Source organism: Macaca nemestrina, chromosome 2 (genome assembly GCF_043159975.1).
Source record: "Macaca nemestrina isolate mMacNem1 chromosome 2, mMacNem.hap1, whole genome shotgun sequence".
Lineage (NCBI taxonomy): Eukaryota > Metazoa > Chordata > Mammalia > Primates > Cercopithecidae > Macaca > Macaca nemestrina.
In genome coordinates, this window is record NC_092126.1 from 178,870,885 (window position 1) to 178,880,141 (window position 9,257).

Below are 9,257 nucleotides of genomic sequence, written 5' to 3' on the forward strand. Positions count from 1 at the left end.
AGGGCTCTTCATAGCTCATAATTATTGATTGGAATAGCAAACTGAGTAATTTGTAGGCCGGTAGCTTGTGACACATTGTATTGAAGAACCATATGTGAAAGTGTGTGAAATTAACAGGAGTGTTGTTACACCTTCTGCATTTTAGATGAGAAACACATGCAGTTTTGAAATTTCAGATTTGCTATTTCAAAAACCCTAAGAGCATCTGTTAGAGTTTGCATGATCTAATCTCTAACACAGCACAAGCAGTCAGTTTTTCAGCATGTCATACCATTACTAAGTAAAGAGCCAGAAAATAAACAAGCAGGTCACTTTTCACCTCATTAGCACAGCAGGAGGGGGCTCTGGAAAACAAGATGCCAGCAGAAACCATGGGGCTTGCTAGCATCTCTTTTGAATAACAGAGAAAGGGCCCAGCTGTGTTCTCCCTCTAACTCTGCACTGCTGTTCTTTCCCGTGCAACCTCTTCCCTTTTTTTCTGACCATTCATCAGTTTGACCCCTATAGTGTTTATAAACTACCACGAAGTCCTAGTTGTGGAGCATATAGTTTTTCCCTCTCTTTCCTCATAGTAAATCTTGGTGCAAACACAATTATATTCAATACGATATGATGGATACATAATCTTCAGTGTCCTTGGCCACACCAGGACTCAGGGTCGTTTGGACACATACATGCAGAAGATAGTGGGAGAACAGATGTCCTTTCATTCTCTGAGCTGCTTCTTGCATAGGTAAAGTTATCAAATAAAAGTTGAACTTTATTTTCTATTTCCCTCATCTTGACTTTTCTTTGTCAACCTTATTGTTACAATGGTGACTCCTTTATCAGTCTTGATTCCTGGGTGGCTACAAAAGTGAGATTCCTCCTGTCGACACACAATGGACAAACAATACAACAAAAAAAACTTTTTTATTTTAAGCCACTAATTTGCAGATCACATGCTATACTGATCAGATATAGCTGATCTGAGTAATAAAAAGAAAGAGAGAAAGAAAGAAAGGAAAGAAAGAAAAAGAAAGAAAAGAAGAAAGAAAGGAAAGAAAGGAAAGAAAAGAAGAAAGAAAGGAAAGAAAGAAAGAAAAGAAAAGAAAAAGAAAAGAAAAGAAAAAAAAAAAAGAAAAGAAAGAGAAAGATCCTCATGCAGAGGTCAGTCCCACAGACCCTGACCAAATTAGAGATGAATGACATATACTGAAACAGATACTTTGCCTGTCAGTCTGGCTGAGGGTCCAGGCCACTCACAGACACCAAGGAGGATGCTGTTAATAGTTGCAGCCCATTAGCCAGCAAAACTCGCATTTATTCAGTATAGATTAAATGACAAAGGCCTTGAGTAAACACCACTAGAGGGTAATTGATATTGCCGACCTCCCGAGTAGAGAGCAATTATACTCCTGGTAGTTGACCAAAGGTTGGTCTTAGGACCACATGAGTAAACAAGCTATTTAGATAAACTACTCTACATTCGTATGTATATATGCCCTAAGATTTTAAGAGAATCCAGCTACCTTCAGTCAAACACTTTATGCAAACCCTCAGGCCGTCCAAGAGGGTTTGGGTTATTTCCTATGATTTTACAATTTCTGCCACCACCCTGACTGAACCCCCACATTCTCAGTCCCATTTCCAAGTGAAAAAGTAGGATTTATAGGCATTTGTATTAGTCTTTTACACATTGCTGATAAAGACATATCAGAGATTGGGCAATTTACAAAAGAAAGAGGTTTAATTGGACTTATTGTTCCACATGGCTGGGGAAACCTCACAATCATGGAGGAAGGCAAGGAGGAGCAAGTCATGTCTTACTCAAATGGCAGCAGACAAAGAGAGCATCAGGAAGATGCAAAAGCAGAAACCCCTGATCAAACCATCAGATCTCATGAGATTTATTCATTATAATAAGAACAGTATGAGGGAAATTGCCCCCCATGATTGAATTATTTCCCAACAGGTCCCTCCAAAAACATATGGGAATTATGGGAATACAATTCAAGATGAGATTTGGGTGGGGACACAGAGCCTAACCATATCATTTTGCCCTTCACCGCTGCCAAATCTTATATCCTCACATTTCAAAACCAATCATGCCTTCCCAACAGTACCCCAAAGTTTATTTATTTATTTATTTATTCTTTTTTGAGATAGAGTCTCACTCTTGTTGCCCAGGCTAGAGTGCAATGGCGCTATCTCAGCTCACCGCAACCTCCGCCTCCCTGGTTCAAGTGATTCTTCTGCCTCAGCCTCCAGAGTAGCTGTGATTACAGGCATACACCACCACACCTGGCTAATTTTTGTATTTTTACTAGAGACGGGGTTTCTCCATTTTGGTCAGGCTGGTCTCAAACTCCCAACCTCAGGTGATCTGCCAGCCTTGGCCTCCAAAGGTGCTGGGATTACAGGTGTGAGCCACTGTATCCGGCCCCAGTCCCCCAAAGTTTTAACTCATTTTGGCATTAACCCAAATGTCCATGGTCCAAAGTCTCAACTGAGACAAGGCAAGTCCCTTCCTCCTATGAGCCTGTGACATCAAAAGCAAGTTAGTCATTTCCTGGATACAATGGGGATAGAGATATTGGGTAAATACAACTGTTCCAAATGGGAGAAACTGGCTAAAATGAAAGTGTTACAGGGCCCATGCAAGTCTGGAATCCAGTTGGGCAGTCAAATCTTCAAAGTTCCAGAATGATTTCCTTTGACTCCATGTCTCACTTCCAGGTCACACTGATGCAAGAGTGGGTTCCCATGGTCTTGGGCAGCTCTGCCCCTGTGGCTTTGCAGAGTACAGCCTCCCTCCCAGCTGCTTTTATGGGATTGCATTGAGTGTCTGTGGCTTTTCCAGGCACAGAGTGAAAGCTGTAGATGCATTTACCATCCTGCATTCTTGACCATGGTGGCCCTCTTCTCACAGCTGCACTAGGCAGTGCCCCAGTAGGGACTCTGTTTGGGGACTCTGACCCCACATTTCCCTTCTGCACTGCCTTAGCAGAAGTCCTCCATGAGAGCCCAGCCCCTGCAGCAAACTTCTGCCTGGGCATTCGGGTGTTTCCATACATCTGAAATCTAGGCAGAGGTTCCCAAAACCCAGTTCTTGACTTCTTGTACCCATAAGCTCAACACCATGTGGAAGCTGCCAAGGTTTGGGGTTTGCACCATTTGAAACCATGGCCTGAGCTCTATATTGGCCCCTTTCAGTCATGACTGGAGGGGCTGGGACACAAGGCACCAAGTCCCTAGACTGCACACAGCTCGGGGACCATGGGCCCAGCCCAGAAAACCACTTTTTCCTCCTAGGCCTCTGTGCCTGTGATGGGAGGGGCTGTGGTGAAGACCTTTGACATGCCTTGGAGACATTTTCCCCATTGTCTTGGGGATTAACATTTGGCTCCTTGCTACTTATGCCAATTTCTGCAGCCAGCTTAAATTTCTCCTCAGAAAATGGATTTCTCTTTTCTTTCACATTGTCAGTCTGCAAATTTTTCAGATTTTTATAGTCTTTTTCCCTTTTATAACTGAATGCTTTTGACAGCACAAAAGTTACTTCTTGAATGTTTTGCTGCTTAGAAATTTATTCTGCCAGATACCCTAGATCATCTCTCTCAAGTTCAAAGTTCCACAAGTCTCTAGGGCAGGGACCAAACTCTGTCATTCTCTCTGCTAAAACATAAGAAGAGTCACCTTTGCTAAAGTTCACAACAAGTTTTTCATCTTCATCTGAGACCACTTCAGCCTGGACCTTATTGTCCATATCACTATCAGCATTTTGGGCAAAGCCATTCAACGAATCTCTAGGAAATTCCACACTTTCCCACATTTTCCAGTCTTATTCTGAGCCTTCCAAACTGTTCCAACCTCTCCCTGTTACACAGGTCCAAAGTCACTTCTACATTTTCAGGTATCTTTTCAGAACACCCCACTCCTGGTACCAATTTACTCTATTAGATTGTTTTCATGCTGCTGATAAAGACATACCTGAGACTGGGCAATTTGCAAAAAAAGAAAAAAAAAAAGAGGTGTAATTGGACTTACAGTTCCATATGACTGGGGAGACCTCACGATCATGGCAGAAGGCAAGGAGGAGCAAGTCTCATCTTGCATGGATGTCAGCAGGGAAAGTGAATATTTAATATTTTCACATCTTGTACATCATTTCAGAATTCCTTTGCTTTACCTCTTCTTTCAGCCACTGCTGCAGTGACCAGTTCCAAAAGGCTGTTGTTTGGCTTAACAAAGGTGAAGTCACACCAGTTCTTGGTGAGCATACCTCTCATATCTTGCTCTTAGCTCTTCTCTGCATGACAATATGAAACAACCACAGCTCTACGTTTGTACAAGCATAACTCAGGGCCATGTAACCAGAACATGAACCAATAAAATCTGAAGGACTGTGCATCTATTCTTAATCCATGGGTGCCAGGAGACAATGGGAAATGTGCTCTCCCCATTTCCTCCTGATACAGACAGCTCTGACATTTTATAAAATGTCTTAGAAGATCTTGAAGTCAGTATCCAACTTGCTAAGACATTCTTGCACTGGCTTTCCTTCCTTTTCTTTTATTCCAGTTGTCCTGAATGCTTTCTGCCTTGGGTCAGACAATTAAGCAAACCACTGGCATACAAACCTTTGTCTCAGGCTCTACGTAGCTGGAACCAGGAATATAACACTAAGCAACCAGCCTAAGGACACACAGTTTCTGTGACAGATCTAGAATCAAGGAAGAGTAGGGGCAGAAAAAATGCCCCTAACCACTATTAAGCACAGCCTTAATATTTGTTGTTATAATTTGTATTCTTTTTTGTACCATGAAAAGTCTTTAAGCAACTGGATCCTCTTTGGCACCTTTTATTTCTCTCATATAATGACAACTCTTTGTGTGTGTATGTGTTCTGATTAGCATGTGTCATAGTTTCTGATTTGTTTTTGCATCTGCTTTTGAGTAAATGCATTTCATTTCTTTATAAAAAGCCTACCATGTAATGACTTTTGAAAAAAAAATACAGATTAATTTACAATTTCGGCTTTTAATTTCAATTTTTAAAGTGACCTATATATAGTCATGTGTCACTTAACATCAGAGATATATTCTGAGAAATATGTTACTAGGTAATGTTGTTGTGAACATTACAGTGTATTTACACAAACCGAGATTGTATAGCCTATTACAAAGGCAGGTTATATGGCATAGCCTTTTACTGGTAGACACCAATCTGTACAGCATGTTGCCAAACTGAATATTGCAGGCAATTGTAACACAATGGCAAGTATTTGTGTACCTAAACCTACTTAAACATAGAAAAGGTACAGTAAAAATACAGTGAGGCTAGTCCCATCATAATCTTATGGGATTAACTTCATATATGCAGTCAATAATTGACTAAACTGTCATTAAACAGCACATTATAGTAGTAGTATATTATGCATATGATTTTCTAAAGGCTTCCTATCTTAAGACTTTTAAACATAATTTCTTATAATGCTCTTATCTATAGAGACTAATATATTATCATATCCTTAAAGCAAGAGTGAAAATTATTGCACCATCCACATGTTTTAGAGCAAGAGAAGCTTGTAAATAATTTAAAATTTTGTGATAGGCACATTAAAGGAGTAAAATAAAAGTCATAATTGATTTATAATATGTTTTATTTAATCCAATATATACATTATAAATAGTATATTTTAAAAATGTAATCAATATAAATAATTATTCATGAGATATTTTACCTTTGTTTAATACTAAGTCTGTGAAATTAAGGATCTTGTACTTACTTGTACGTACACCATATCCAAATTTGTTCTAGCCACTTATGCAAGTGTCCAATAGCCACATGTGGACAGCGACTCCCATATGGGACAGTGCAGTAACTCCTACAGCTTACTATTTTTGCTTGAAACTTAATATTTCTTTCAGACATAGTTTATTTTATCTGTTATGTCAGGGGCTTTTTCTTCTATAGCTCTCCAAATATGTTTAATAAATTGACGAAATATTTTCAGGTCAATAGTTGTTTATTTCTTTCGATTCATTTATTAAAAACTGCCTAATAAAAACCTACATTTTACTTTTTGCCAAATGTGTCTGTTATTGGACCATTGTACCATTTCAGAACCAAGTTGCAAGTCAAGTCAGGGTTCAGTTTTAGGATGATCTATTTAAAACATATTCAAGAATTATACTCTGTTTATGAGTTGAAATCATCTAGACTATTTACTGCCCTGAGCCATAACTTACTAAGGCAACCTAATGTCTTGGAATAGGTAATAACACAGCTACTAAAATGCTTGCTTTAAACACAAGGAGTAGTTCAATTTGAGGAAGTACTTTATCTAATGTTCAAATCGTCTTTTCAACTTTGCAGCTTACTCATCTGTAAAATGTAGTTCCTGAGTACCTACCTCATAGCAATGTTGTAATTAATTAGCTAATACAGAGAGCCCCTTAGAACTGTGCTTAGTTCCTAAATAATACTTCAATAATGTTAGCTATGATTATTATTACAATTACTATTTTATCAGAGTATATTTTCTTGAAATGATAATTTCTATAGAAAACTGTTTTGAGTAGTTACAGGCATAATTTGTGCATATAAACATGTAAAGAAGCTCATGGTAAATACACATATGCTTATATATAAATCATATTTTTTCTGTATCAAAAATATAATGTAAAAACTATGAAATAATCAGAAATAACTAGTTTACAATTTTCTATCTTCTACCACTTGCCAGTAAAGAAAAACATTTCCAACGTTCTAATCACGGTTTAATTTTTAGTTTAATACATTATTATTTTCTCATGAAACCTGTATATATTTGGATAATTTTAACTTCTTACCCACCTCTGGCAAATTTGTTAGAGAATACTTAAATTTTGGCAACTTTTCAGAAAACGATTCATGGCTGAGGATTGAGTTGATGTTATAATGGAACATATAGGTTAGATAAATAGGTCACGTGTGATTTTATGTGTTCATAAATATCAGTGTGTCTTTTAAGGTAGTGGTGAATGGAGGGCAATGAGAGTGGTATAACTGCCATCTGTATGAGCTATAGATTATCAGCACGCACAAGAAAAGTAGTAAATTTTCTTAAAAGGCAGTAAAGACCTAGACCTTGACATATTGTTTGATAGAATAGTTCAGCAATTTGTTGGCCCCACATTTTTTACTATTTCTGATTGCATAGTTGGTAGGTAGGATAAAAGTTGGCAAGTTGAGAAAATGGAGCTTTTGCAGTTTGTAGGAAAGAGGATTTAATGCCACTACAAGTAAATGGATAGTTTCTCATATGCAGTTTAGGTACGACAAACAAAGCAATCATTCTAACAGTGGGAGGAAGGTAGCTTAAGCTGGGAAGTTATTCACAGCATCCATTATTCAGTATTTTTGGAGATGGATTATTTTGTCCAAATTAGTACTTACTTTTTTAATTTTTTCAGATGCTGTTACAAAATTCCCTTAGAATCCACCCATTTGTGAAACATCACATTAATTAAAAGCAGTATCCTTGGAGTTTTGAGAGTCCACCAAGGATGCCCACTGACTTCCCACACAATTTTTTATGTTAGGAAGGTCTGAAGTAGGATATTTCTTCAGACTTAACATTTCTGCTGGGGTAGTACAGTGGACATGTTCTAATGCCTCTCATTCTACTTACACCCAGCACAGTTGCATGACAATATTCATTTTTATCTATCTCAGAACAAGAAAGCACTGATTTCTCATAAACACACACTAACAGGAAAGGTAAGAAGATCTGGTAGTAAAAACAAAACAAAACAAAACAAAAACCAATAAACAAATCAAGCAAAACTCACTTCCTTCAAGTCAGCTGTTGAGATTAAAAACATCATTTGAGATGAGACATGGTAGAAAATGTTCAAATGTGTTTATTTTCTAATTTTAACAAGCATGTACAATGAAAATAGTGTAGCTTTTATGTTAATAGGTCAGAAGACACTGTTGTAGAAAGATATATTTTCTCTTTTGTCGATCCACTTAATAGTCAAGATAGAATAATTGTACATGGAATATTTTTATTAGAAATAAGAGACATAATTATTGTCATTAACTTTAACTCTCCTGACAGGCTGTCTTACGAAAGTAACTGTGACAATTAAAAATCAATCATGTGGCCTGTATACCAGCCTGTTTATCAGTTTATAATCAGTTTGATTCCTGCAGCAGTGCAATGTAATGTGAGGAAATGTTTTTCTACAGAAGATCCAGATGCATGTAGAGCATCAAAAAAGTGTTGTCAGTTTGAACCAGATGTACTAGAGAAAGTCATTTGCAGAGCTGCAAATAGACTGCTATCTAGCTAACTCCAACTTAGTTTTCATACCAGGGATCTTTACTTAAAATGTATTTTATTTCACAATGTCACCCTACATTTCTTTTTGTAACCTAAAAGATATGGCATAGAACATCAAATTATGTTACACAATGAAGCATAAGTAAAATGACAAAAACAATTAACGAACATACAAAAACTAATCAATTAGAAATAAAATATTTGCCAACTACTAGGACAAATGAAATTCCCTTATATTATTCACTAAGGACTCTTGAATGCTAGGACATCCATCAAGGAAGGTAAAAAGTACAATGTTTTGGTAGTCATTTAAATGTTTCCATTTTACAGATGGTTTTCTTGTATGTAAACTGGACAACATAACTGCAATTACTTCACAGTGTAGATGCAATAATTTAGTGTTCTAATGTAAATAAAAGCATACATTAGGGTTGTCTGTTATGAAATAAACATTTGATAAATGCTCAGCATTAATAATCACAAGGTATTATACATTATTTATTTATTAATATCAACTAATAATATTAATATCAATTAATAAATATATTAATTAATATATCTTATAATGAGAGCTATGGCTTATTCAAAGATTGTTCTTATTTTAATAGATGATCTTCCAGTAAATCCTTGAAAGCAAGCAGGCCATATTGCAAACAAATCAGTTAGCTGGACGACTAGTTCGATGAATTACAGAGAGATTTTTGAAGCCTTAGTTGGACTGAGAGGGCCCTGCCGCGCTTTTGCTGAGCAGTTTTAAGGCAGCCTCCATGCAGAGCAGCTGTATTTACTGTCAGGGTCTTGTACTCCTGGAATTTCCATTTACTTGCAAATATTAGACATTCCCTTCAGTTCATTCCGTCCTTTAAATTTTTGCATAACTATTTACTTTGACTTGTCCCAGTTTCCTTGCCCCATTTCCTTCTGTTACTACCTTTGCCCATGT